Source organism: Salvelinus fontinalis, chromosome 29, assembly GCF_029448725.1.
Source record: "Salvelinus fontinalis isolate EN_2023a chromosome 29, ASM2944872v1, whole genome shotgun sequence".
NCBI lineage: Eukaryota > Metazoa > Chordata > Actinopteri > Salmoniformes > Salmonidae > Salvelinus > Salvelinus fontinalis.
Window position 1 is genome coordinate 39594696 of NC_074693.1, and position 26691 is coordinate 39621386.

Sequence of the window (26691 nt, forward strand, 5' to 3'; positions counted from 1 at the left end):
GACGATGTCATACCCAGAGCAACGATTAAAACATTCCCAAACCAGAAACCGTGGATTGATGGCAGCATTCGCGTGAAACTGAAAGCGCGAACCACTGCTTTTAACCAGGGCAAGGTGACCGGAAACATGACCGAATACCAACAGTGTAGCTATTCCCTCCGCAAGGCAATCAAACAAGCTAAGTGCCAGTATAGAGACAAAGTAGAGTCGTAATTCAACAGCTCAGACACAAGAGGTATGTGGCAGGGTCTACAGTCAATCACGGATTACAAAAAGAAAACCAGCCCCGTCGCGGACCAGGATGTCTTGCTCCCAGACAGACTAAATAAATGTTTTGCTCGTTTTGAGGACAATACAGTGCCACTGATACGGCCCGCTACCAAAACCTGCGGGCTCTCCTTCACTGCAGCCGAGGTGAGTAAAACGTTTAAACGTGTTAACCCTCGGAATGCTGCAGGCCCAGACGGCATTCCCAGCCGCGTCCTCAGAGCATGCGCATACCAGCTGGCTGGTGTGTTTAAGGACATATTCAATCAATCCTTATCCCAGTCTGCTGTTCCCACATGCTTCAAGAGGGCCACCATTGTTCCTGTTCCCAAGAAAGCTAAGGTAACTGAGCTAAACGACTACCTGCCCTCACTTCCGTCATCATGAAGTGCTTTGAGAGACTAGTCAAGGACCATATCACCTCCACCCTACCTGACACCCTAGACCCACTCCAATTTGCTTACCGACCCAATAGGTCCACAGACGACGCAATCGCAACCACACTGCACACTGCCCTAACCCATCTGGACAAGAGGAATACCTATGTGAGAATGCTGTTCATCGACTACAGCTCAGCATTTAACACCATAGTACCCTCAACTCATCATCAAGCTCGAGACCCTGGGTCTCGACCCCGCCCTGTGCAACTGGGTCCTGGACTTCCTGACGGGCCGCCCCCAGGTGGTGAGGGTAGGTAACAACATCTCCACCCCGCTGATCCTCAACACTGGGGCCCCACAAGGGTGCGTTCTGAGCCCTCTCCTGTACTCCCTGTTCACCCACGACTGCGTGGCCATGCACGCCTCCAACTCAATCATCAAGTTTGCGGACGACACTACAGTGGTAGGCTTGATTACCAACATCGACGAGACGGCCTACAGGGAGGAGGTGAGGGCCCTCGGAGTGTGGTGTCAGGAAAATAACCTCACACTCAACGTCAACAAAACAAAGGAGATGATTGTGGACTTCAGGAAACAGCAGAGGGAGCACCCCCCTATCCACATCGACGGGACAGTAGTGGAGAAGGTGGAAAGTTTTAAGTTCGTCGGTGTACACATCACGGACAAACTGAAATGGTCCACCCACAAAGACAGCGTTGTGAAGAAGGCGCAGCAGCGCCTCTTCAACCTCAGGAGGCTGAAGAAATTCGGCTTGTCACCAAAAGCACTCACAAACTTCTACAGATGCACAATCGAGAGCATCCTGTCGGGCTGTATCACCGCCTGGTACGGCAACTGCTCCGCCCACAACCGTAAGGCTCTCCAGAGGGTAGTGAGGTCTGCACAACGCATCACCGGGGGAAAACTACCTGCCCCCCAGGACACCTACACCACCCGATGTCACAGGAAGGCCATAAAGATCATCAAGGACAACAACCACCCGAGCCACTGCCTGTTCTCCCCGCTATCATCCAGAAGGTGAGGTCAGTACAGGTGCATCAAAGCAGGGACCGAGAGACTGAAAAACAGCTTCTATCTCAAGGCCATCCGACTGTTAAACAGCCACCACTAACATTTAGTGGCCGCTGCCAACATACTGACTCAACTCCAGCCACTTTAATAATGGGAATTGATGGAAATTATGTGTATTAGGTAGTAGTTGTGGAATTGTTAGGTTAGATTACTTGTTGGTTATTACTGCATTGTTGGAACTAGAAGCACAAGCATTTCGCTACACTCGCATTAACATCTGCTAACCATGTGTATGTGACAAATAAAATTTGATTTGATTTGAAACACTGACACTGTGTTGTTGGCAGACAATAGTGATGCATGGGTTGACTCCACAACGAAAGCCTTCCACAGGGATGCTGGCCCATGTTGACTCCAATGCTTCACACAGTTGTGTCAAGTTGGCTGGATGTCCTTTGGGTTGTGGACCATTCTTGACACACATGGGAAACTGTTGAGCGTGAAAAGCCCAGCAGTGTTGCAGTTCTTGACACAAACCAGTGCGCCTGGCACCTACTACCATACCCCATTTAAAGGCAGCGAAATATTCTGTCTTGCCCATTCACCCTCTGAATGACACACATACACAATCCATGTCTCAAGGCTTAGAAATCTGTCTTTAACCTGTCTCCTCTCCTTCATCTACACTGATTTGAAGTGGATTTAACAAGTGACATCAATAAGGTATCATAGCTCTCACCTGGTCAGTCTATGTCATGGAAAGAGCAGGTGTTCTTAATGTTTTTCTATCCTCAACGTATGTAACAAGCAAATCCAATTAATATGCCTCCAAGTTCAGAAATCCAATAGTGCAATTAAAGGACTATTGGAGGAGATTCTGCTGGTTGAACAGAATTCCTATTGACCTTATACACACCTTATAAGCATTCTATGTGGGTGCTTGTGCCACTGCCTTTACACTTGAATTTAACTCTTTATGAAAAGAAAGAATGGAGAATGGATGGATCAGAAAGAATGAATGGATCAGTAAGAATGGAGTGACAGTGGTGAACTCTTACAACAGGGCTTTATGAGGTCACTTGCAATGTTTTCCCAAACATTCAATTTATATTAGTTACAGTATATTAGGAGAGCAGCAATGATCGTCTCCTCAGTCCTCTCTCAGTGATAAGGGAAATTACACAAGCCTGGGAGGGCATATGTTTTTGCTCTGACATGCACTGTCAACTGTGGGACCTTTATATAGAGATTTTTGCCTTTCCAAATCATGTCCAATCAATTGAATTTAGCACAGGTGGACTCCAATCAAGTACTAGAAACATCTCAAGTATGATCAATGAAAACCGGATGCACCTGAGCACAATTTCGAGTCTGAATACTTATGTGAATAAGGTATTTCTGCAAACATGTTTTTGCTTTGTCATTATGGGTTATTGTGTGTAGATTGATGAGAAAAAAAACGGGAAAAAAACATACATTTTAGAACAAAGCTGTAATGTAACAAAGTGGAAAAAGTCAAGGGGTCTGAATACTTTCCGAAGGCAGGAGAGACGATGCCAAAGCAAAGTGACTAAAAGCTCAGGAAATATGCAGGGCATACCAGCTAAAGCACAATTTGGTCATGGCACAACTTTGAGAGCGATAGAGAGAGAGAATCAAGGTTATATGTCACTTGAAGATAATGATTAGGGGGAATTCTGGATCAGACACAAAGAAGTACATGAGGGGATAGGTACTGACGTCCTTAGACAAACTATTTTTTACAGGTAAACTGACGCTCTAACGACATGTGTTAAATTTAGGCACAGCAGAAAGAAGTCTACGGTTAAGTTTAGGCGTAATTCCGACTGGGTTAGGTTAAGGTACGGGATTGGGGGGGGGGGTGGATTTGCCCCTATTGGCCGGTTTTGACAGCGTCTCCCAACGTCCCGGGGACATGCACAAACGTCACCTTGGGTTTGCAGTGATCCCTCTGGTGTGTGTGTGTGTGTGTGTGTGCGTGTAATATGTGTGCGTGCATGCATGCATGGTGTGTGTAGGTGTAAATATGCATGTGTGTGTGGAATCAATGATCATGTGTGAGATAAGCTAGCAGAGTTTTTTAGTTCTGAAGTACAGAGTGATCTGAAGTCAGGCACAGTTCTCCTGGAACTGATGATGATCAATGTTGAGGCAAAGAGCCGACAGGGATTTCCTTGTGCAGCAGCAGGGAGCAGTGTCTAGACTAGACAATGAACTGGAATAACTTCATTCTGGCAGAGGAACTGTCTGAAGATTGGGTTGCAAAATCTTAATGTCATAAAGGGTCTAAATTGTGTTGGTGGCATCAATAAATACAATTGTGGATTTTCTTTTGACTAGTGATTTAAATATAGTAAAAGTACTTTCAAACCAACAATTTCAGCAAGAGTAAGACATTGATATTATACTTTAAGAATGCTGTGATATGGGTATTAAGAAGAAACTCGTATATGAAATGACAGTATAACAAATGTGAATACATATTCAAGATGCAGTAGGTGGCCTATGTCGGAATCAAACACGCAACTCTTCTCCAACCAACTGAGCCATAAGTAAAGAATACACTCAAATGTATGAATCAAATCAGAATATATTGGTTACAGAATCTGTCATATCTATGGAGGACCAGTCTGCTGACAGAAACATAAATTTTCTACAGGAAAGTGATTTAAACCAGAGCATGCAAATATGTGCCTACTGTGATTGCAATGGGTTAGGAGAATGGGTTTTCGTCTTATATAACTAACCAATGTGGTAGCCTCGCTCCATATGCGCAAATCATCTTCAAGGTTCATTGGATGGGGAAAAGACAACATTTGGAGAGAGAGATCACGGATGTCAATGCGTGAAGCATGAGTCAGTTGAAGAGATGTCATTTTTCTTTTCTCTCGACTCTTTTCAGGCTCAGGGGTTGACCAAGATGCGTGTCAAGAAGCTGGCCATCTTTCTCCTTGTCCTCTTTGTTTGGATAGATGGAGGATCCGCCAAAGAAAAAGGGACAAAGAAGGGAAAGAAGGGGAAGCAAGTCTACTGTCCTTCGTAAGTGCAGAATTTCACCCCACCTCATGAGATTCCCGGCAACATTGCCTATATTGCCCAAACTCAAATATACGAGTTACTCGGATCATTTGCAAATGCTTAGTCTTTGAGAATGTAGTCCAAGTAGAGACAAGTATGGTGCATTAGAAATCAGGGAGTGGACAGCTGGCCTAAAAAAATTAAGAAAGTGAGATTTGTCATCCATACCCCTGCTTTAGCTTCAAAGCCTAATTTGTCATGCAATGTTTGATGTATTACTCTATTAATTCCTAAAAGGGATCAAACATACAAAGATGATTGAATTTGAAGGGAAACGTTTAATTTCATTACAGTATTCACTACATTCTGTACATTATATATGATGTCCTTAGAATAGGCCCCAGTGTGCTTTTGTGGACCCAGAGATCCAGTTGGTTCCAGTTTAGCTTTGGCCCTCTAGGTTGTCAGTGTACTTCAGCACAATGGTGGAGCAGAGAGGATACATTTTGATCAAGGGAACTGCAAACACACGCACGCAAATTCCTGCTGAGCACTTTTACTCATCCTTAGTGCCTGATAAGGTTTACAGAATTGTATGTAAAGTGCTTTTCGAGTCGAATTCCTTGGCAGAGTTCAGTTGCCACCCACGTGGAGCAGATTATCCCTCTTTTCTGCCAAGTTCTGCTCGCTCCATCCATCTCTCCTCGGGTCATTGTTCTTTCAGCAAAGCAGTCTCAGAAAGCAGAAGACATTCCTTGAACATTGTAGGTGTTCCCTAGAAAATGCTTGAAAGGTCACAACTGATGTGGACCTTCCACAAATACACTAAGAACCTTTGCGATTTGACAGAAATGCAAATGCTTCTCACACTGTTCCAATAATGTCATGCAATGGTTGCAAGGAATGTTATGCAAATGTAATATTCAGCAACATTGGGGATGTTGCCATTTAGTTGCTGACATTAGAGCACCCAAGCATTGTCTGCTGGAGGGGTCCTATTACCAAAGCTAATTAAATCGACAATAGGTAGTTCTCAGGTTATGGTTCAATCAAAAGGTACTGTTTAATGGGAACACATACTTCCATCTGCAGTTTATCCAGGGGAATCTGATGTGCTACGTAATGCGGTTTAGAGTTTCCTTTTTTCTTCTTTGCAGACAGCTGACACCTGAGGATCTTGCACGAGTCCCTGAGAATTCAACCAGTAACATCTTGAACAGATTACAGATCCCCTATGATCCTGGAATCAGGCCCAACTTCAAAGGTTAGCCCTCTTGGTCTCCACTCCATGTTGAGGAAGCTACTTTAAAGGCAGTTATTGGATTAGACCTTTACAGTAATTCACGTTTTGAATCACATCACCCCCAGGCTTTTAAGATGTTTTGTGCCCCAATAGAAAACCCACCTTATAATGTTATGGGTCCAGGCTGATACAGATTTCTGCGGGTCAAGAAGGCCGATGGACGATATTTTATCATTACATTTGTTACTGACAACAGCCAAACAATGAATTTGACTTTGTTTTGACCAATCTAACTACATAACATAATGGTAATACTTTTATATGAATGGTAAATCTCTTGATAAACCGGGTAAATTAAGATGGCCTTCTCACATTATAGGTGAATGCATAATCAATAGGAGTGTGTGCATGCATTGAGTTATTGAGCTTGTTTTGGCTGATCAGTGGAGTCATGGTGCTACAGATGGCAAACAGTCTGTTTGCCTTCCATTTGGGAATTATTTTATCCTACTGATCAACAACCTTTGCATAGAAGAATCACTCCAGCATGTCACGCCTGTATGGAAGGACATCATATCAGAACTGTTGTTTGTTTGAGAATATAAAATAACATTATTTAATGCAAATGGACCCAACGTAATGTCATGATTTGTGATCACTGATGTTTATGAAACTAGTATTTTGAGCAATTTTTCGTGATAGGGGATTTATTTCTTTCAATTTTCTTGTACCCCCTTTTTCTCCCCAATTTCGAACTTGTCTTATCGCTGCAACTCCCCAACGGGCTCGGGAGGCAAAGGTCAAGTCATGCGGTCTCCGAAACATGACCCGCCAAACCGCGTTTCTTAACATCCGCCCGCTTAACCCGGAAGCCAGCCGCACCAATATGTCGGAGGAAAAACCGTTCAACTGACGACAAGGTCCGCCTGCAGGCGCCCAGCCCGGCACAGGGAGTGGCTAGAGCGCGATGAGCCACTTAAATATCCCCCCCATTCCAAACCCTGCCCTAACCCTTGACGACACTGGGCCAATTGTGCGCCAGCCTATGGGACTCCCGTTCACGGCCGGTTATGACACAGCCCGGGATCGAACCTGGGTCTGTAGTGACACCTCTAGCACTGTGATGCAGTGCCTTAGATTGCTGCGCCACTCGGGAGGGCCCCGGGAAACTTTTTCATTTTCAGTCAGGATGCATCTCTACACAACTCAGCTGCCAGGACGAAATTCTAAACATCTAAATTGGCTAGTTCAACAATCTGTCACAAAATGGGCGGATTGTAACTTGATCCTACTGCTACGGTTGGATAGAGCAAAGCTTTAAATGAGCTCCCTTTCACATCTCCTCACATCTCTCTTCATCATTCAAATCACTTGCTTCTGTTTACTGCTACGATGAGAACTAGCTCATTGGCGATGCTATTTGATGCCAAGTCATAAATGTGCATGATATCTAACAAGGAGTGTGAGTGTAGAACCTGCATTGTCGTTTCATCTTTTTTTCTGTCTCAATATCTCACATATGCCCATTGTTTGAGAAGTGAGGGTGCACACATATGCACGCTGATCTACAGCTTTCTTGGTCTGTAAACATGCAGGAAGATTCTTAAGTAGCTAAACCTATTGCCAAACTTTTATGTAGGAATTTTAAAACACTTCCTCCTCCTTTCCCTATTACGACAATCATCTAATCCGACAATCAACTGTCAATTTACTGATACGATTGCGGCTGGTCAGGTCAGCACACCAGTAAATTGATAACGTTACAACATAAGTTGGTGCATGTTCAAGATGATAAACAGCAAACGTTAGAAGCGAATAGCCAATGTAGCTAGCTATCTGATATCTTAGCACGTTTATCTAGCCAGCTAGCTAGCATAGTAGCTAATATAGCTAGCTAGCTAACACCACAGAGTTCGATTTGGGTCACTGTGTCAATTCATCCATTTCTTAATACTGCACCTTTCTGTTGCAGAATGAGCTAGCTTGCTGCTGATGATGATTTTGCCAGCTAGACATTCCTCGGCATTGTACGATGCTCGTGGCTCAGGTGGTGACTAGCGGCTGGCTTAGCAGCAGTTTGGCTATGTAGAGGGACTATTGGCAAAGCCGATGGAGAAGAGCCGATAGACTCAAAGGCCAATATCGTTCTCTAGTTTGATGTGGTTCGTGCCATGTGAACTCTCTCTATGACTGCTTGCTTATTCCTCCCACTTATCCTATATCTGGATTTCATATCAAGGTGAGATGAAAGCTAGATCTTACATTAAAGTCAGCGTTTTAATCTTAGAAATTTGTTTTGAAGCTGTTTCTTTGGCACCCTTCGCCCAGGTCCATGAAATCTCGACCAGTTTTATATTATATTTTATCGTGACACGTTAGGGTTTTCTGAATATCAACTTAGTTGGCTACAGTCACAGCTGTAGGCTGAAATTCTGAAATCTCTGTATATGTCACGGATGACTAGGAGTGGAAGGTAGGAATCAGGCGCAGAGAGCAGAGGGTTCAAGGAAACATGGCAATTTAATCCGGCACAAAATGGTCCTGCCCAAACACAGGGCGGAAAACACTGACCAACCCAAAACACAGAGTAACACGGTCTGGAGCACAACAACACCTCCAACTCAAAACGTGAACACAAAATAATCCCGCACAAACAAGAGTGGGCTTCACAAGCTTAAATAGGCGAGCAAATCAATAAAACACAAATAGAAACAGGTGCAACTAATAAGACTAAACTAACAGAAAAGGAAAAAGGGATCGGTGGCGGCTAGTAGGCCGGTGACGACGACCGCCGAGCACCGCCCGAACAGTATACATAATTCATGGATGGATACGTCTCCTGTCGAATGCCATGGTTGCCCTTAGTTGGAATGCCATGGTTGCCCATCTCCTTAGCTATCGTACTCAAATTCCACTGATTTCAAAACCTGGTCCTCCAGAAAGTGGAGAGCAACACTTATGCAGTTTTACTTACACGGTACAAAAAAAGCAGCGTTAGACAAGATTACCTAGACATACTGACCAGCTCAAATAGACAGAAGCGTGCTATATGGCAGAACAATCCAAACTCATCTCTCTGCATGTCCAGCCCACTCATTATCTCAGCCAATCATGGCTAGCGGGAAGGCTGCTGACTTTTTCTTTGTCTTAACCAACTGGGTTCATAATTTAACAATTTTATTCATATTTACAGATGGCATACACGTTTGTTATGAAGGCACATGAAAGTTCACATGTTCGAGAAGGCATTTCTGCCAAAAATGCATTTAGCAAAAACTTTGTTTACTTTCAAACGGCTCTCCTGTGAAGCAGTGAACTGCGACATACGCCTAGTTTCCTGAAATGGGTAACAATTGGAGCGAAAGAAATATAGTGAACCGGCAATACTTAATGTTTGAATTGATTATTTTGTGATGGCGCCGGAGAGGATGGCTGCCGTTTTATTGGCTCTTAACCAACCGTGCTATTTTTTTGTTTGTTTTTTCGCATTGTTTGTAACGTATTTTGTACATAATGTTGCTGCTAACATCTCTTATGACCTGAAAGAGCTTCTGGACATCAGAACAGCGATTAATCATCTCGAATTGGACAAATACTTTTTCTTTAACCTCTCTTGGGTAGGGGGCAGTATTTCTACGTCCGGATGAAAGCGTGCCCAGAGTAAACTGCCTGCTACTCAGGCCCAGATCCTAGGATATGCATATTATTAGTAGATTTGGATAGAAAACACTCGGAAGTTTCTAAAACTTTTTGAATGATGTCTGTGAGTATAACAGAACTTATATGGCAGGAAATGGTGGGAAATCTGAGGTTTGTAGGTTTTCAACTCTTTGCTTATCCAAGATACAGTGGGAATGGGGTCATGTTGCACTTCCTAAAGCTTCCACTAGATGTCAACAGTCTTTAGAACCTTGTTTGATGCTTCTACTGTGAAGTGGGGGCGAATGAGAGGGGATTGAGTAAGGTGTCTCCCAGAGTGCCACGAGCTGACCATGCGCGTTCATGTGAGAGTTAGCTTGAGTTCCATTGCATTTCTGAAGACAAAGGAATTCTCCGGTTGGAACATTATTGAAGATTTATGTTAGAAACATCCTAAAGATTGATTCTATACTTCGTTTGACATGTTTCTACGGACTGTAATATAACTTTTTAGACTTTTCGGCCGTACTTTCCTCTGGACTTGCACGGTCGTCGTGAGTTTAGATTGTGTACTGAACGCGCGAACAACAAGGAGGAATTTGGACATAAATGATGGACATTATCGAACAAAACAAACATTTATTGTGGAACTGGGATTCCTGAGAGTGCATTCTGATGAAGATCATCAAAGGTAAGTGAATATTTATAATGCTATTTCTGACTTCTGTTGACTCCAACATGGCGGATATCTCTTTGGGTTGATTTGTCGTCTGAGCGCTGTACTCAGATTATTGTATGGTTTGCTTTTTCCGTAAAGTTTTTTTTAAATCTGACACAGCGGTTGCATAAAGGAGAAGTGTATCTAAAATTCCATGTATAACACTTGTATTTTCATCAACATTTATGATGACTATTGATGTAAATTGATGTGGCTCTCTGCAAAATCACCGGATGTTTTGAAACTACTGAACATAACGCACCAATGTAAACTCCGATTTTTGGATATAAATATGAACTTTACCGAACAAGAGTTAGCGGATGGCTTTTTGAGAGGGAAAAGAGTGAGAAAGACAGACAGAGACAAAGTCGTAAAGAAAGATGACACAGACAGGTGCTCATCTTTTTCTTTTCTTTCATATTTCCACTTAGCTATATCCTAGCATGGAAAAAGAGAGGACAGAAAGAGAGCGGGGTGAAGAGAGACAGCTGGTTCTCCATTTATCACTCAACGGTGCCTCTGATCTTTTGAAATACTCGTCGGCCATTTACACCTCGGCTGAATGCTCCTCTCTGCTGCACGCCCACCATAGTTAATAAATCCATTTTCACTTTGAGGCACAGTTGCCTGGAGAGGATGACTAATTTGATGTTGCAGTGGACACTAAATCCCCACAATGTTTTATAAGGCATCTCCGACTCTAGTTGTCCTCTTTGATTACACTTGGTGGATGTGTTAAATCTTTGCCAAATTCATAGCGGCAGACGCGTGGTTGATACCCAGCCGCGGAGAATACATTGCATCTTTAGAGATATACAAAAATCAGGTGTGAAATTTGGAATGCAACAGAGGTTGGTTGAGTTAATGTCAGGGTATAGTTAAAGATAGGCCTGTTAAACATACTATTATGGGAAGTTGTTAAAGGCCCAGTGCAGTCAAAATTTGTATTTTCCTTTATTTTATATATATTTCCACACTATCAGGTTAATACTGTTAAATGCGGATAATGCCCATTTATTGTAAGAGCTTTTTGAAAAAAACACCTGAAAGTTCAGCCTGTTTCGGTGGGATGGAGTTTTAGCCTGCCTTTACTTCACCAGGCAGGCTCTGCCAATGACAGCTAGTTTTCAGTTTTCCCCTCCCCATTCAGACCACTCCCAGACAGGCCTAGCAAAATTCTTGCTTTAGAAAATTGCTTTGAAGTCACAGTATTTTTTGTTTCTTTTTGAACATTTTAATTGAAAACAATCACAGTAAGTGACTGACCGGCTCGATTCACCATTTTGAAATGGTGTTTTTTACAATGGATAAAAGTAGAGACTCAGAGCTAGAAAATGGTATATCATACACTAAAGTTGAGGAACAATGGGAAAGTAATTCCGCTTTGAAAGTTGATAACACTTTTGCAGTTCTACTATGTGATATCTTTCTAAAAAGCCTCGTTCGAAAGGATTACCTACACATACTGACCAGCTCATGTTATAGATGACAGAATGCTACATGGCAGACCAATCTGAACTCATCTCTCGGCATGTCCAGCCCATCCATTATCTCAGCTAATCATGGCTAGCGGGAAGGTTCTTGACTTTTTCCGTGTATAAACTTACTAGGCTCGTGATTTAACAATTGTATTAGTATTTACAGATGGCATACAAGGTTGTTATTAAGGCACTTGAAAGTTCACATGTTCCAGGAGGCATTTCTGACCAAATGTGTTTATTTTTTAATTAAAATATGCTTTATGTTCGAATGGCTCACATATGATATTGAGATAAAAATGGCTGCATTGGACCTTTAAGGCCATAATGTATCGCAGGGGTGACAAACAAACTTTGCCCTAGGGGCCGCATTCGGCCTTCAACGAGGGCCACACTGAAAATTGGTTCTACTTTTGTATATATAGTGTATGTGGACACCCGGTAGTGTAGTGTGTTTGTCGGGAGCTTCAGGAAATTTGTTTCCAGCCGCACACAAGCCTAAGATCACAAATATGCTTTGCCAAGCGTTGGCTGGAGGGGTGTAAAGCTCGCTGCCATCGGACTTTGGCGCAGTGGAAACGCGTTATCTAGAGTGATAAATCACGCTTCACCATCTGGCAGTCCGACAGACTAATCTGGGTTTGGTGGATGCCAGTAGAACGCTACCTGCCCCCAATGCATAGTGCCAACTCTAAAGTTTGGAGGAGTTTTCAAGGTTTGGGCTAGGCCCCTTAGTTCCAGTGAAGGTAAATCTTAATGCTACATCATACAATGACATTCTAGATGATTCTGTGCTTCCAACTTTGTGGCAACAGTTTGGGGAAGGTCCTTTCCTGTTTCAGCATGACAATGCTTCCATTCAGAAAGCGAGGTCCATACGGTGTGGAAGAACTTGACTGGCCTGCACAGAGCCCTGACCTCAACCCCATCAAACACCTTTGGGATGAATTGGAACGCTGATTGCGATCTAGACCTAATCGCCCAACATCAGGGCCCGACCTCACTAATGCTCTTGTGGCTGAATGGAAGTAAGTCCCCACAGCAATGTTCCAACATCTAGTGTAAAAGCTATCCCAGATGAGTGGAGTCTGTTATAGCAACAAAGGAGGGACCAACTCCATATTAATGGCCATGATTTTGGAATGTGACGTTCGACGAGCAGGTGTTCACATACTTTTGGTCATGTGTATTTCCTCTCTGTCAGTTTTCGATACTCCCTGACTGTCTAGCTCTAATTTAGGTGATTATTAGTGAGCTGGACACAGTCAAACAGTATAAATGTAGGTTCATTCCATTTCTACACAGTTTCAAATTGGTTTTAGTCATTTTAAAGTATATTGAGTTGGTTCCCCCTCAAAATAAAAAATCATAAATCAAACCACCCACTTGCCACATTGAATACCGTACAGCTGAAGAACTATTGGACATTTTGTTTCTGAATTTATAATGTTAATGAAGATGGTTAAAATAAAACTGATAATGTCTGTTAATTAAACTGATAAAAAAAATGAACAAGGCACACACACACAGACACAGCTGGTGTGTTTGAGGATTATGTGACAGATCATCCGTCTCCACGTATTGCACTAATAGCCCCTCCCTACACCTGCTCTTCAACAGCATACACCACAACAGAATGTTACATAAAACGTCACTGAGTGAAATGTTCTCGTTAACAATTATGGTCTGAGCCCATTATTTCTATCTCTACTTTGCACATTCTTCCACTGCAAATCCACTGCAAATCAGTGTTTTACTTGCTATATTGTATTTACTCCGCCACCATGGCCTTTTTTTTGCCTTTACCTCCTTTATCTCACCTCATTTGCTCACATTGTATATAGACTTATTTTTCTACTGTATTATTGACTATATGTTTGTTTTACTCCATGTGTAACTCTGTGTTGTTGTATGTGTCGAACTGCTTTGCTTTATCTTGGCCAGGTCGCAGTTGTAAATGAGAACTTATTCTCAACTTGCCTACCTGGTTAAATAAAGGTGAAATAAAATAAATACAAATAAATTCCGATTTTTTTTTTCTCCCACTAATTGGTCTTTTGACCAATCACATCAGATATTTTTCAGAAGACCAGTTAGTAAATAAAATATCATAATTGGGCTGCCTGTGTAAAGGCAGACTTAGAAACTTTTGATCTAAATGGTTTGTTTGTAATCAGTTGGTAGAGTTCGTGGGAAGAAGTCAGCCATTTTGTTAGCAGTCTGAACTACCTGTGGACACTTCCAATTGACTGATGATGGATAGTAATCACACTTTTCTGACATGTAACTCCAGAAAGTCAGGTTTGCTTGTCAAATATTCATCAGAGGAAGTCTGACTACTTGTTGCTACAGATGCTGGTTCAACAATCCGTGCCGGCCTCGACTGGGAGATTCATGAGATGACTGTAGGTTTTTGGTTTCTCTCCCTTTAAAAACAGAAATAATTAAAAATAACAAACTGGCTTTATTTACAAATTGGTAACGTCTCACCCCATGTTCAAGAATGGCCTTTTTCCTCGCTCCTTATACGTTATTTGAAAACGAAATCTCCAAAATATTGTTATTTTTTAACTATGCGACTATTATTAATTTAGAATTATATAAAAGCCCCTTGGATATTCTCACATATATATTATTAACTCTGCTATTAGCAGGAAAATATAAACAGGACAAAAGAAACGTCCCTTTTCAGGACCCTGTCTTTCAAAGATAATTAGTAAAAATCCAAATAACTTCACAGATCTTCATTGTAAAGGGTTTAAACACTGTTGCCCATGCTTGTTCAATGAACCATAAACAGTTAATGAACACGCACCTGTGGAACGGTCGATAAGCCACTAACAGCTTATAGACGGTAGGCAATTAAGGTCACAGTTATGAAAACTTAGGACACTAAAGAGGCCTTGCTGCTGACTCTGAAAAACACCAAAAGAAAGATTTCCAGGGTCCCTACTCATCTGCGTGAATGTGCCTTAGGCATGATTCAAGGAGGCATGAGGACTGCAGATGTGGCCAGGGCAATAAATTGCAATGTCCGTACTATGAGACGCCTAAGACAGCACTACAGGGAGACAGGATGGACAGCTGATCGTCCTCGCAGTGGCACATGTAACAACACCTGCACAGGATCGGTACATCTGAAAATCACATCTGCGGGACAAGTACAGGATGGCAACAACAACTCCCCGAGTTACACCAGGAACGCACAATCCCCCCATCAGTGCTCAAACTGTCCGCACTAGGCTGAGAGTTGCTGGACTGAGGGCTTGTAGGCCTGTTGTAAGGCGGGTCCTCACCAGACATCACCGGCAACAATGTCGCCTATGGGCACAAACCCACCGTCGCTGGACCGGACAAGACTGGCAAAAAGTGCTCTTCACTGACAAGTCGCGGTTTTGTCTCACCAGGGGTGATGGTCGGCAGGGTAGCCTAGTGGTTAGAGCGTTGGACTAGTAACCGGAAGGTTGCAAGTTCAAATCCCCGAGCTGACAAGATACAAATCTGTCGTTCTGCCCCTGAACAGGCAGTTAACCCACTGTTCCTAGGCCGTCATTGAAAATAAGAATTTGTTCTTAACTGACTTGCCTAGTTAAATAAAGGTAAAAAAAAAAAAAAAAAAAAAAATAAATAAAATAAAATGGTCGGATTCTCGTTTATCGTCGAAGGAATGAGCATTATACCGAGGCCTGTACTCTGGAGCGGGATCGTTTTGGAGGTGGAGGGTCCGTCATGGTCTGGGGCGGTGTGTGACAGTGAGAGGACGTTTCTTTTTTTGCTGAGTTTATTTTGGGTTATATATGAACTTTACATTGAACCATAGCATTAGCTCAGCTATTGGTTAGCATAGCTGTGGGCCAGGTGTTTTGTGTCCTGGATTTCTCTGTTGTCTTTTTGCCTGGATTTAGCTTACATTTTGTGAAACTTGCCTACACACAAGGACAAATCTCTCCATTACTGACAATAACCACAAGATTAAGGTTTTGTCATGTTTTTGAATTCCCAACTGTGAACATAACAGGATTACAGAGTGAACATCTTCCTGAGGCAGCGATGGAACGATCCCAGACTCAAGCTACCTCAGGACTTTAAGTCCGACTCGCTCACCGTGGATACAAAGATGTTCAAATGCCTGTGGAAACCTGATCTGTTCTTCGCTAACGAGAAGAGTGCCAACTTCCACGACGTCACCCAGGAGAACATTCTCCTCTTCCGCAATGGTGACGTACTCATCAGTATGAGGTGAGTGTTACATTTATGTATTTTAGAAGAGAAACTTGTTCAGAAGCATACATGTGCATTGCTAATCATCCTATGGGGGAGAGGGGGATGAAACATTTAATTGTGCATTACTGCTATTAGTCAATAAACGCATTGAATAACAGATTCACTACATGGAACAACAGATAGTCAAAACAATCTGAAGGAAGTGTGTTTCTGAAGTGTCTCTCCTATATCTGAGAGATATAAGAAAGATCAGGAAACTTTTTTTAATTTTATTTACATGTATTTATCCCCTTTATTTTAGGCACTAAACTTTCTCCATAAATACTTCCATTCATTTTTTAAACTGGTACCGGGGACATTCAGACGAGTCTTATGAAGCTTGCGTCTCTCATGAACACAACGGGAGGGTGCATTTCTGATTTTCCTTATAGGAACTGTAACTCAGTAAAATCTTTGAAATTGTTGTGTTTATTTTTGTTCAGTATAAAAGCTGATAGTATTTCAACCACATAAATAGGCCTATGAATCAAAGATGAACTGACAATCTTATCAGAAACGTGTTGGGATGTTTTCACAGCTTTCTATTTTCCTTAAAACCAGTCAAACTGATGATATATAGACATTTTGACAATTCTTTCCAGTTTATTTTTTTTTACAAATTAGAATTTTCAGTTTTTAATAATTTTTTTATGCAATTGCATTTTGACCCTGGTCTGTAAGTGTTTTTGCTCCGCGAAAGAAGCAGAGATGACAGAACCAACGTCAACTAGATGGAAGCATTCATTCTATCATTTATTACATTATTCTGGTGAGCAAGGGTTTATTTCGTTTTCTACGGCAACATACTGTATATTGGCAGAAGAGAAGCTGTATGTATCTTGTTATAGACGAGTTGACTAAACACAACGCCAACCAAAATGTTGGAAAGTACAATCAGAAACCTCTTCATCTGTCAAATCGTTCTGCTGTCTCTGACTGTAACCTACAGCACATTTTCTCTGTTAAGTGAAGGGAAAGGGGGATATCTCGTCAGTTGTTTTAGCGGGACAAGGTTGGGTACGGGCCTCATTCTCACTTCATCACATAGTACATAGTCGGCTGGTTGTGGATGGGTTATTAGCAATTGCGGGCAGGTGTGGATGAGCAAACGGCTGACCCGCGCACCACTAACACACACACACACATACACACACACACACACACACACACACACACACACATTATTGCAAGCATGCATGCCCCCTCCTCACATCCCCACCATTTCCACTCTACCAGCTGGTTACATCTACTCTACTAGCTGGGTGGTCTTCCCTCACCCACTCTCTTTTTCTTCTCTCACTGCTAGTTTGTATTTTCCCACAGTGCCCCACTCCACTCCGCTTCACCCAGCCCAAAAGATTAGCACATTAAAAATGCTTTCCCCCACTAATACAGTCCAATGTTCATCTCCCCGGTCAGTTCTCCCTCTACTTGCTCCCCATCTGTCAAGACTTAGCCTCTGCTGAGTCTCCCAACAACCGGATGTTCCGCTTTTGGGAGGAAATGTAATGAGAGCCTGTGACACGACTTCCACTTTTGGACGTTAACAAGGCGACACTCCATCTTAACCACTCCTCCACATTTACTAGATTGGTTGAACCGTGCAGAAGAGAACCTCCTCCAACATTTGTCTTCTTGTCAAGACCAGTATGTATGGGATCTAGTTTCAGGCGCTTCTTTTACGCCTGCTATGTTCGGTTAGTCTAGACTTGACATTAGTATTTTCCTTATAAGTCACCTGACAAGGTGGCACTAGCTGTTGTAAGAACGACAGTGTCTGGATAGGATGATGTTTAGTTTTGAACCTCTCACACTCTCATGTACTGAAGCTTGACTGCTTATTTCCGATCCCACATCGGATGCCCCACACATGTATTTTCATGTCACTCAGGGCTAAAAGCTCGGAGTCACTCCCTAAGCTTACTGTGTTTGTGATGATCTACATTAATGTGTGTACTGTGTATACAAAGGATTGGATGGGGAAATCTGTAAAAAAAAAAATACTAAAGTAGCACCACCCTTTTCAGTGTTGTTGCACTCCTCTAGAGTCTGGAGCGCCCAAAAACAAAGCTTTCATGTGCAAATGGAAGGCTGGGAAATAAATATGCAACTCCGTCTCTGCTCATGCACAATAAAGGCGTCGCTTGCATTAAGAATTTATTTCCGGAGCCGACAAAAAAGCTTTTAAGAGCGGGAGGAACAGTCTTTTTCAATCATTCAGCACTCTCCATTGTCTCTGAAATGATGAAATAGAGGCCCTAATTCTGCTGAATAATGTAGCTTTGCGGTATTCATGAACAGATTTTGGGGGGAAAGAGTTTTAGAAGTCTGAATCCCCATCAGCTCTAACTCCATCTAGCTCATACTTAAATTCAAGGACACTGACATTTTTAAATACATTTTTCAAGTCAGTTTAACCAGTCAATACCATTTAAGAAACAATTGCAACTAACAGACAATAATTACATTTATTTGCATAATTGTGGTTCTGCATGTTCTGTTCCCAGGTTGTCTGTCACTCTATCCTGTCCCCTGGACCCGACCCTGTTTCCCATGGTTACGCAGCGCTGTAAGATGCAGCTGGAGAGCTGTGAGTAACTGATAATGACTCAGTTTTACATTACCATATATGGTATCCGTTAGAGAAGGAGCTAGAGATAGTTATTCCTGAATTCATGTAAAAGGAATTTTTCAGTTAGAGACAAGGGTATTTTACAAATGTTCCATCCTGAGAATAAATCACTTTTCCCCCGGTTAACCCTGTACGTTCCGCCAAAATCGTAAGTGTCATTAGAAAGCATTATAAAGCATTATAAAGCATATAAATAAGCCTATGTCTGGATTTGATTAGAGCTGTGATCAAAAATTCAAGCCTGATGCTACCGGAGTCTGATGAGCCATACAATAAATATATTTAATGAGCCCAAGCCCAAAAAAGCCCAAATGATTGTGCCGTTATCCATTAAATACCGTATATGTTGTAGGCTACTGCAAATTACGCACAACAGAAAAACATAAAAGCCCATAGATGTAGCTGGCTATATGCTCTCTTGTGTAAATAAATGAAACTACTGTAGCTCCAGTAGGCTAATCTTTTTCAGTGTGAACTGTATTACTGTACTATATTGTATTATATGGACTGGAATTATGCACATTGTTCAAACCATGACAAAGCATGGAGAGAAAGAACATGGGATTCTGGTACAGCACATGCAGCCTACATAGTTACAAGTATAGGTTAGCAAATTTTATTTTAATTTTGAAATATAATAGGGCCTATTTGTATAATTAGTAGGCTGACATATATACCTTTCATAATATTTCCCTTAATGTTATTAGCCTAGTAGGCTCTTTTTTAAATTATTGCTTCATTCCTTCCTTGCTTTCAACAGTTAAATGAAATAAGGTCCGTTGTTCTTATCTTCATCATTCCAACAACATCCGTGAATATTATAGGACTAGAATTAGATGGAGAAGGCTTTAACTTCTCTTCACGAAGGTTCAATAGTTATGGGTCTGAATAAAAAAAACGCTATAGCCTAAAGCCATCGCATGTTCGCTCTTCTCTCAAAGCACCTGTGATTTCTATTGGCTGCTGTTTTTAACATTCAGCAAACAAGAGCTTGCGCATCTCTTTGAATAGTCTTTTGGTATAAGAAATGCTAAAAATGTCCAGCACGCTACTCTAGTCTAGCTTTTCCTGCATGGGACTCCAAGAGCTAAGGAGCGTTTTTTAAGGAGAGAGGCCAGCGGAGCACAGGTGCATGCATATTGCTCAAGAGACAGAGGCTATCAGTTAAGCTTATTATGCATAACCCATCATTAATTAGATAAATATAAGGCTAATACTGAATTGAATGTATTACCTGAAAGAGGTAGGCTAGGACATCGATATATAGGGCTATACAGTGGGGCAAAAAAAGTATTTAGTCAACCACCAATTGTGCAAGTTCTCCCACTTAAAAAGATGAGAGAGGCCTGTAATTGTCATCATAGGTACACTTCAACTATGACAGACAAAATGAGAAAAAAAAATCCAGAAAATCACATTGTAGGATTTTTAATGAATTTATTTGCAAATTATGGTGGAAAATAAGTATTTGGTCACCTACAAACAAGCAAGATTTTCTTTTCTTTCACTATGCAGTCCGACTCATCCCAAACATCTCAATTTGGTTGATGTAGGGGGATTGTGGAGGCCAGGTCATCTGATGCAGCACTCCATCACTCTCCTTCATGGTCAAATAGCTCTTATGCAGTGGATGTGTGTTGGGTTATTGTCCTTTTGAAAAACAAATGATAGTCCTACTAAGCCCAAACCAGATGGGATGGCGTATCGCTGCAGAATGCTGTGTATAGCCATGCTGGTTAAGTGTGCCTTGAATTCTAAATAAATCAGACAGTGTCCCCAGCAAAGCACCCCGTCACCATAACACCGTCTCTTCCATGCTTTACGGTGGGAAATCCACATGCAGAGATCATCCGTTCACCCAAACCACGTCTCACAAAGACACGGCGGTTGGAACCAAAAATGTCAAATTTGTACTCCAGACCAAAGGACAAATTTCAACCGGTCTAATGTCCATTGCGCATGTATCTTGGCCCCAGCAAGTTACTTTTTCTTATTTGTGTTCTTTAGTACTGGTTTCTTTGCAGCAATTTGACCATGAAGGCCTGATTCACACGGTCTCCTCTAAACAGTTGATGTTGAGATGTGTCTCTTACTTGAAATCTTCGAAGCATTTATTTGGGCTGCAATTTATGAGGCTAGTAACTCTAATGAACGTATTCTCTGCAGCAGAGGTAACTCTGGGTCTTCCATTCCTGTGGCGGTCCTCATGAGAGCCAGTTTCATCATAGCGCTTGAAGGTTTTGCGACTGCACTTGAAGAAACGTTCAAAGTTCTTGAAATTGTACGTATTGACTGATCATGTCTTAAAGTAATAATGGACTGTCGTTTGTCTTTGCTTATTTGAGCTGTTTTTGCCATAATATGGATTTGGTATTTTACTTAATAGGGCTATCTATCCCCCCCTCCACACACACACACAGCTTGTCACAACACCTTGGCTCAAACTGATTGGCTCAAACTCATTTAAGAAGGCACACCTGTTAATTGAAATGTGTTCCAGGTGACTACAGTGGTTCCTCCTTTAAAAGTTTTGTCATACTGCAGCACACCTTGCGGGCTGCTGCAGATTTCTATGGCACGTTATTTAATTGTCAGCCATTTTTACCATTAATGCAAGTTCGTGCTAGTTTGACCACCAGAGGGCATCTTTGAGAAGCATTTGATAGTCTTCAATAATGGCATTACTAGAGAATTTTAAATATATATTTTTTTTTTGTATGGCATTTATTTTAAGAAATTTAGCTTAATTCATTTGATTAATATTATGGTGTTTCTATTCCAAGAAAAACAAAACCCTAATAAACACAAAACCCCTTAATATCTAAGGGGCATAAAATGTCCACGCCCTAATTGTAGTGTAACCAATACCCAAATGGAGATTCAGTGAAAATAAAAATCTAATTGATTTATCAAGACCAGTCCTCATGCTTGTTTCATAGCAGTGTGTAACAATGCTGAAATAGTTATTGCTTCAAATCCTATTGCTTCTAACTTCAATATGCTTTTTAAATAAATAAGGTTGGAATTAAAAATATGGCACTGTACAATGTGACGGTCGGGAGTAGGCTACAGTCCTGGGCTATTCAGCTAAAGAATCCCTGTGTCGTGTGGGCACGCAGGAGACCGGGGTTCAATTCCCCGATGGGGAGGAAGGAGTAGGCTGTCCTTGTAAATAAGATTTTTTTCTTCACTGACTTGCCTAGTTAAATAAAGGTTACACTAAGAGCATAACATGTCTACACTATAATTGTAGTCTAACCAATACCCAAATGGAGATTCAGTAAAAATAAAAATCGAATTGATTTATCAAAATCAGTCCCCATGCTTGTCTCAGAGTTGCGCGAAACGGTGCTGAAATAGTTGTAGGCTATTGCTTTAAATCCTATTGCTTCTAATTTCAACATGCTCTTTAAATAAATAAGACCTACACAACTTTTAATATAAGATAATATATAACAATATTTTGGAGGTTATTTTGTTTTTTTTCTTTTCTTTTATGGAAGTGAGCGATTGTAATCTGAATAAAGAGTAAAATAATATTTGTAAGGGCCAAAACATGTATTTCTGTTTTTAGAGGGAGAGAAACGCTGGGCCAATTGTGCGCCGCCCATTGGGACTCCCAATCAAGGTCGGATGCGGTACATAATAATAATAATAATATTTTTTTATGTTTTGGTTTTATTTGTTTTGTCTTTTCTGTTGGATTAAACTGAAATTTCAACCAATCATGGCCTGTTGTGATACAGCCAACCTAACTAAGAAATACATTTGATGATAGAATTCTCCCCCTAACTTTCTTCTAAGCAAGTCTATTGTCCAGCTACCTGCTAATAGCCATAATGGCGCTGTACAACGTGACCGTGTGGGTTTTGAAAGAGTATTTTCCAGTAAGCAACCATTTGTTTACCTTCATTAGACAACTTTGTTCCAATATTTCTGTAATTCATTGGTCTTTATTCCCTTATTAATTCGCTATGGATCCATAACTGAATAAACATTGGCATTTTGAAAGAGTATTTTTTTCAGTATTTTATTAACGAAAGCATAAAGATGCTGATGAAGAAATACAGTAATGTACAGTGTATGCTTTTACATTTGGATAATAAAGCATTTAAAGCATTTTTAAGATATAAGCCACCTGCATTTGTTTATTAGGCTATAGCAGAACAGCGTAACGGTCCGGATGGCTCTTGCTGTACCTGGTGAGCAGTTGGTCTAGTTCTGTTGTCAGAAGAGGACTGGAAATTTCAGGGTGAACCGACGACCTGATGAACCCGCCAGGTATGTTGACTCTGCCTGTCGGAGGTGGAGTTCCAGAGCTCACAGGTGTGCCTGGCATGGATTGTGACTCCATCTTGTTCCTCGCCATCTTCAACGCGTCATTCTCCGCCTGGCTCTGGACCAATGAATCAGCTGTCGCCCGTATCTCTGCCCTCAGATAATGTTTCTCTTTCTGCTGGTCAGCCTTCAATGACTCGATCTCGGTCTTCAAAGTTTTAATCTGATCCATTTGCAGCTTCATCAGATGAGCAGAATGGTACCGCCCTGAGCCCCCATCTATTACAGTGACCTATGATAGAAACAGTAGATCAATTAAACTTATTTGGGACTGGGGGGCAGTATTGAGTAGCTTGGATGAATAAGGTGCCCAGAGTAAACTGCCTGCTACTCAGGCACAAAAGCTAGAATATGCATATAAATAATAGATTTGGATAGAAAACACTCTGAAGTTTCTAAAACTGTTTGAATGATGTCTGTGAGTATAACAGAACTCAGATATGGCAGGCAAAAACCTGAGAAAAATCCAACCAGGAAGTGGGAAATCTGAGGTTTGTAGTTTTTCAAGTCATTGCCTATCCAATATACAGTGTCTATGGGGTCATATTGCACTTCCTACGGCTTCTACTAGATGTCAACAGTCTTTAGAACCTTGTTTCAGGCTTCTACTGTGAAAGGGGAGAGAATAAGAGCTGTTTGAGTCAGAGGTCTGGCAGAATGCCATGAGCTCAGTCAGGCTCGCGCACGTGAGATAACTGCATTCCTTTTCATTTCTGAAGACAAAGGAATTGTCCGTTGAAACATTATTGAAGATTTATGATAAAAACATCCTAAAGATTGATTCTATACATCGTTTGACATGTTTCTACGAACTGTAATATAACTTAATATAATAATAATTATATTATAATATAACGCTAGCGTCCCACATATCCCAGAGAAGTTAAGAATTAAATGTGACTACACAAATGCTGCATACACATTTTAAGAATCTAATGTAACGAACCTCTTTCTTGGCAATCATGCGGGGTTTTTTCGGTGTTGCTTGTTGTCCAGCCCTTTGTCCACTGGTCTCCACGTATGGTTGTCGGCATGGTTGTATTCTCTGCAAAAATACATTCACATTTTTAGTACACAATCATTTTTATTTTTTGATTTAACCTTTATATAATTCTCCATTTTATTACACAGTCTGCTTACACATTGATAGGCTATATACATTTTTTTTGATGAAAACGATGTCCATTTCGTCTGTTCTCTTTGGTCGCAATGTCATATTTTTTTTGATAAACAGCTCATTTTTGAATGGCAAGTGTGTTAGGGTGAAGTTTGGGGCGGGGTGAGAAGTACTGGAAAGGTGTGACTTTCACACCTACAGTAGCCGGACTATAAAGAGTCTATTGTCCTGCTAATCTGACTACAAGTGTTTGAAAACCTGTTTTCAAAATGGCACCAGCTGTCCATCACTACTGTAAATAAAAACACAGCATCTTGTTTACTTTCTTTGTGACCACAAGGTCACAAATAATTTATATCTACCTTTCCAATTACTTTTAGAGTTTGGGATTTACAAATGTGTGCTTTTCATGTCATTTTTCATTAAATCCTATTCGGATTTAAGTACAACTTGTGAGTGACGCGTTTAGTGAGAGGTCTAATGATTTTAATATTTAATAATATTTTTTACATTTACATTTAAGTCATTTAGCAGACGCTCTTATCCAGAGCGACTTACAAGTACATACATTCATACTTCATACTGGCCCCCCGTGGGAATCGAACCCACAAACCTGGCGTTGCAAGCGCCATGCTCTACCAACTGAGCCACACGGGGCCCTGTTTTTCCTCCGAATTCATATCTAAGGGGCATTTTTCACACCATTATTAGTTATTAGTTTTGTTTTAGTTTGAAAATGAAGACTGGCACTAAGAACAGCGGGAACGTTTCCCTAGTCAGCGCCATTATTAGTGCAATGGCCCTTAAAGTGTTGCTCTGTGCTACCCAGTGGGGCGGGGTGGGGGTCTACCCCCTCCCCCTTCTTCCTCCTTCCCTCCCCATGAGCTAGGTCCGTCTTCTGCTGCGGCTCTGCGGCCCATCCCGTGCCCCCTACCCTCGTGCCTTGAACCTCGTGCGGCCACCGCTATTTCAGTGGATACAGCTGGAGAACTGCAAGGCAATCCCATTGTGTGCCACTCATGAGCCATGACCAATATAAACTCAGCAAAAAAAGATATGTCCTCTCACTGTCAACTGCGTTTAATTTCAGCAAACTTAACATGTAGAAATATTTGTATGAACATAACGAGATTCAACAACTGAGACATAAACTGAACAAGTTCCACAGACATGTGACAAACAGAAATTGAATAATGTGTCCCTGAACAAAGGGGGGGGTTTAAATCAAAAGTAACAGTCAGTATCTGGTGTGGCCACCAGCTGCATAAAGTACACCAGATTTGCCAGTTCTTGCTGTGAGATGTTACCCCACTCTTAACTTGGCTGCAGCTCGACGTCGGTAGACTTATGACAACAGCCAGCTCAAAGTGCAGGGCGCGAAATTCAAAATATATATTTTTTAAATATTTAACTTTCACACATTAACAAGTCCAATACAGCATATGAAAGGTACACATCTTGTGAATCAAGCCAACATGTCCGATTTTTAAAATGTTTTACAGGGAAGACACAATATGTAAATCTATTAGCTAGCCACGTTAGCAAAAGACACCACTTTTTTTTACTCCATCAGTTTTTTACTCCATCAGTAGCTATCACATTCGACCAAATAAAGATATAAATAGCCACTAACCAAGAAACAACTTCATCAGATGACAGTCTGATAACATATTTATTGTATAGCATATGTTTTGTTAGAAAAATGTGCATATTTCAGGTATAAATCATAGTTTACATTGCAGCTACAGTCAGAAATTGCACCGAAAGCAGACAGAAAAATTACAGACACCAACGCCAAATAACTAAATACTCATCATAAAACATTTCTGAAAAATACATAGTGTACAGCAATTGAAAGACAGGCATCTTGTGATTCCAGCCAATATTTCCGATATATTAAGTGTTTTACAGTGGAATTTTTTTTTAGCGTTATATTAGCTTAGCACAATAGCCAGAAACACTTGGGCGCTGGCGACTACGACAGATATATGAAATAACATCATAAAATGGGTCTTACTTTTGCTGATCTTTCATCAGAATGTCCAGAACAGTCGTTGTTTGGATTCAGAACGGCAACTTTCCCTCTTCATTTAGCAAGCGCGCTAGCCGGGTGGCACGACACTCTCCATGTCAACAAACGGAAGAGAACGGAACACGGCAAAACTCCCGAAAAAAATTCAATAATCTGATGAAACTATATTGAAAAAACATACTTTACGATGATATGGTGACATGTATCAAATAAAATCAAAGCCGGAGATTGTAGTCACCTATTACGGCAGCTAAACAAAAGGCAACCCCACTGTCCAGCTCGCGCTCTTCAGAGTACCGAAAATGGTGGACACGTCATTCCAAGATGATGTGTTCCATCTCAGACCAAGATAATCACCTCATTTCTTCTCTCACAGCCTCTTGACACCCAGAGGAAGGTGTATGACGTGCATGTATACTAATAGGTCTTGTGCCCATTTATAGGCAGGAAGAAGAACAGAGCATCGATTTCAGACATTCCACTTCCTGGTCAGGAAATGTGCTGCACAATGAG

At 41.4% G+C, this 26691-nt stretch overlaps 1 pseudogene; it reads left to right on the forward strand.

Moving 5' to 3' along the window:
* The first annotated feature begins 4649 nt into the window (after positions 1-4649).
* The window catches only part of LOC129827970 (glycine receptor subunit beta-like), a 41657-nt pseudogene continuing 19615 nt past the window's right edge, over positions 4650-26691 (forward strand).